Raw genomic sequence first — 5,179 nt, 5'->3', positions numbered from 1 at the left:
TAGTAGAAATAATGTAAGAAATTACACAATTAAATAAGAATAATTAATAAAAATATAATTACTTATATTTAAAATCGAATAATTATAGGATACTTATCTACATGATAAAACATACCAGTGATGCAAATACAACAGATAATATACAACAGTAGAAATAATACAAAAAATTATACAATTAAACAAGAATAATTAATAAAAATATATTTTTTTATATTTAAAATTAAATAATTAGGGGATAATTATATACATAGTAAAACGTACCAGTTATACTAATACGTTAGATAATATGTAACAATAGAAATAATACAACAAATTATATAAATAATACGTAATTAATAATACAACGTATTATACGAAAATATATGTAATAATAATAATAATAATACATATTATTCAAAATGATATGTAATAGAATCGGTAACACAACGGATAAATTTCAGAAAATTTTACTGCACTAAATAAATTTATAAATATTTAAATCATTTAAATAAATATAAAACTTAGACTTTAAATCATAGAAAATTATAGAAATTCGAGAAAAATATAAATACTCTTTTAAAATCATAATTAAATATTTTAAAATACTAAAAAATTATTTTAACTAGTATCAAAATTCATGATCCTTATAAATGATCTTGCCTAGCTTCTTATATTACGATCGAGTAAGGACCATACACAGGATCACCCCTTCACAGGATCTAATCTCTCTGATACTAACTTGATATGAGTCACTGAACGAGCACCCTTGATCACGGAATTATCAAGAGTGGGTTGTGAAGAAGATAATAGAAAAATACACAAAGAATTGAGTTGGGCAAAAGAAAATACCTTCTCTAGATTATGAGAAATAATAGATTATAAATCCCTCTCGCACAATCTCTCTAAATTAAAGAACAATCTTCCTGATCTCGTTTTTGAATCCAATTTGGTTCCCCCAAAACCCTAGAAAAGTCGTGTTTTAATATATATCAAACACAAAACATAAAATAAACAGGAATCTAAAAACTGGCCTAGCCCGACTTGCGGTTGACCGCAGAGACACGTGTGGTCGACCGGACAGAACGTCAGAAACTAAAAAAATATTACAGGGTTTGGTCGGTTGACCGCCGCGCTAATCATGATCGACCATGAAAAGTCCAGAGATATTTTCAGCTTGCGTGCACGTTTGTGGTCGACCGCGACGTCACGTGCGGTCGACCTCTGGAACCCCAAAATGTTTACTGTAGCTTTTCATGTACTCTTTGATGTTGTTGTATTCAACGACTTTGTCCACGTCTCTATTCTCAAGATATCATGAGAATCATCTATCCTCAAGCTCCTATGAGAATCGCTAAGCTCCCGAAGTAAGGAAGAAGATACACCGGTATCAAATTTAGACATAACATGAATCAAAATAGACTTAACATGGAACTCAAGGGTATTAGTGATATGCATCCATTGATATAAGTAACCTCTGGCTTGTCCAAGCCCTCCAAAGCAACTTTAATGTCTCTAATAATTTTTGTATAAATGAATTAACCCCATGCAACTCTTTTCACCCTCTCAATGCTATCCACATACTTGAGTAACAGTCTAGAGATACCTTCTCGGCTTCTGGGGCACCATATCATTGAGCACTGATAATGAATTTGCAGCAGAACAAAGTCTTAGATATCCTTCTTTTCTTTTGATTCCACAAGACTTTCTAGTAGATCTTCAACATATCTTTGAAGGCTAATTGGTGCTTTCCCTTTTGTTTTCCCCCCCCCCCCCCCCCCCCCTCTTCAGTTTTGAAAAGTTTAACAAAATATTACACATATATTCTGCATTTGGAGTCCCGATTGGTACAAATAATTTTCCTACCAATTGGAAAAAAGTATGATTATGGACCCAATCTAAGTCAAAGTTAATAATTTTTATTTTCCCAGTTTTTTTCATCAGGGATAGAAAATGTTTTATTATCAACATCATAATAGCTCAACACCTGCTCAAGTGTTGGACGATCAAGTGTAGGAGAGCCGAATAGAATATAGTGCTCAAATATAGATCTACGATATGCATCCCTATGCCACTGACATATCTTTTGGGAAAGACGCTTCATAAATTCATAATAAACCCCAATAATGGCAGTTAGCCTAATTTCTGCGGCATCACCAACTTTTTTCCTAAAAATAAATTCAAATGTACAAGTTGAATTAGACTTAACATGAACTGATATTAGACTTAATATGAACTGACATTAGACTTAACATGAACTGATATTAGACTTAACATGAACTGACATTAGACTTAACATGAACTGATATTAGACTTAACATGAAGTGATATTATTAGACTTAATATGGATTGATATTAGACTTAACAGTAACTAGAATTAGACATAACATGAATCAAATTAGACTTAATATGAAATTAAAATTAACATGAAACTCAGTTTAGATAACATGGGAATTAGTTTAGATAACAGGAACCTCGGTTTAAATAAAAACCTTTGACTTCGTACTTCAATTTGGATAACATGCAAAAGGGTTAAGTTCTTTAATTAAGAAAAAAACCTAGCACTTACTTCTTTTTAGGGTTGATTCGTTGGAGCCATCCCTTGCTGGTCTTCTTTTTTGGCCTCGACCTCGCACTTCACCCCTTTGCATGACCAAAAGGGCCTTCGACATTTCCTCCGTGCTACCAATCCGAGATGATTCACGGTATTCACTGTCCCTTCCATTCCCAAATGATTCACAAAGTGCGCCCGACGACTGTGATTTGGCTTCATCTTTCTCCTGTCGTCCACCGTGATGAACGACTTCAAAATCGTTAACTGATGCTTCCTTCGACGACATTTTCACTGCGAAAACCCTAACCCAAGATTAAAATTCAAGATGGCAGAAATGAAATTTGGGAATTTCGGGTGGCTCCTCAACAGTAGAAGAGAAAGAGGGAGAGACAACTTGAGTGGGAAGGGGGCGCGGTTATCGAGTTTGTTCAAATCAGAGGGTGAGATTGTAACTTCAATTGTGCAGTCTTAACAAATACACCCTGTATTTGGGGTGAATCACATGACCTAAAATACAGGGGACCAGGTCACATGGGCTTCCCATATTTAGAACCTTAACACAAATTTTCCCTACGAAAAAACAAACTTCTTATTCCAAAATTTTGGAACTGTGCTCTATAATTTTACCAATTCAATGTTCTAGTAGGCAGCCCCAAAGTTAAACTTCTTTCTTTTATATGTATAATGTTGGATTTGGACGTTTGTTTCCGTTAAAATACGATAGAGAGATCACTTCTTCAATCAATTTAGATGATCATCTTTCATTTCAAATCAGCAATTACTTTGTATTCTGTGATTTACATTCATGATTTTTATTTTTATCTTGGAATGGATCAATCGTCTACGAAATAATTGAAAAAAAAAAAATTTCTACTGCATATTGATAGTGAAAGAGATCTAAGTCCTATAATTCTTTTAATATACAAGTTGTTAAGATTATTACTATATGAATGTAGTCTAATATTGGAATATAGGATAAAAAAGAGTGATGTGTTTAAAATAAGAGTTGCGGTTAATGCCAAATAGCTATAATTTTTGAGTTAATATTTCATAACCTCTATTTAATGCTCATAACTTTTAATCTGCAGGATTGAATTCTTCCCAACACGAATTTAATTTTATTAGTCTGAACATTTTTTCGCCAAGGTAAAGATGGAGGTGATCGTCCTCACATTAAAATAAAAATAAAGTAGAAGATATGATATTTAGTTCATAAGCATCAAGTCAGATTTAAAGGCCGTGAAGAAAAACAAAGCATGCAAACCAAATGAAACTACAAGGTTCAAATCTTCCTAAGTCATTTGCGAAGAATCTAAGAATGAATTAAATATAAACAATCTTCTATTCCACTCCTATCATATAAAAATGGGCAGAGATTCTCTACATTATTAGTTGTAGAGAATTTCTACAATTCATCAATCACATCTCTTTATTCAGCGAGCTCCATCAATATTATTCATTGTATAAATTATATAAAATAAAAACTTTTTTTAATTATGAGGCCCAGCAAATGAGACAGTGTTATTAATCTATATAATTAATTGTAGAAGTTCTTTACAATAAAAAATGTGGAGAATGTTTACCCTACAAAGTAACATATTAGCAATATGTAACATTAGTCTGAACATGTAACATTAGTCCGAACACTTTGGCTCTAAAAACATTAATTTATTGGTACCCAACTTCTCATTAGCCCACTGAAAACGGGATAAATTATGGAACAAATTTGACACTTATTATTCTAATAAACTTTGCATACTGCGGCCTTTGTTCCGTCCATAAGCAACACTCTACATTCTTTATCCCACGAGCAGCTGCTTCAAAAATTCATGTGCTGCTAAGTGCTTAGGTGTAGAAAAAGATTGGATAGCTATAGGCCTGTCCATCCGGACCGGCCCGGTCCGGCCCGGCCCGGAAATCCGGGCCCGGGCCGGGCAAAACCGGAGCCCGGACCCGGACCCGGGTACCCCGGGCCGGGTCCGAGTTTTTTCTTTATTTTCTTTTTTTTTAATTTTTTTAAATTTTATTTAAGTTTTAAATTATAAAAAATTACAAAAAAATAATAGTAAAATAATAATTTTATTAATCACATAAAATAACATAAATTGTAAATAAAAAATTATAAAAATAAATTCTTTATTAATAATTAATAAAGCATTTACAAATTACAAGTATAAATTTATTTTGGAATTCATCGCATCACAATAGATAAGTACATCCCACCTAGGTTTTTTTTAATTTCTTTTCTTTTTTTTTGATAAAAAAATGCTAAAAATTAGTTTAATATTATTATATTTTATATAATTATGTATTAGTATATACTTCTAAATTATTATGTAACTATATATTATATATACATATATTATATGTAAATATATTGTATATATTTATAAGTTATAATTTAAGAGAGAGAGAATCTAATATTATTATATTTTATATAATTATGTATTAGTATATACTTCTAAATTATTATGTAACTATATATTATATATACATATATTATATGTAAATATATTGTATATATTTATAAGTTATAATTTAAGAGAGAGAGAGAATCGCATAAGTAACCCTATAGCCGTTGCTCGTTGGGCCAATGGGGAAGTAACCGTTGTAATATACTATACTTATATACTAAGAGAGAGAGTATAC

This window comes from Asparagus officinalis, chromosome 4 (assembly GCF_001876935.1).
Source record: "Asparagus officinalis chromosome 4, Aspof.V1, whole genome shotgun sequence".
Taxonomy (NCBI): Eukaryota; Viridiplantae; Streptophyta; class Magnoliopsida; order Asparagales; family Asparagaceae; genus Asparagus; species Asparagus officinalis.
The sequence above is the reverse complement of the archived record's forward strand: the minus strand, read 5'-3'. Positions refer to the sequence as shown.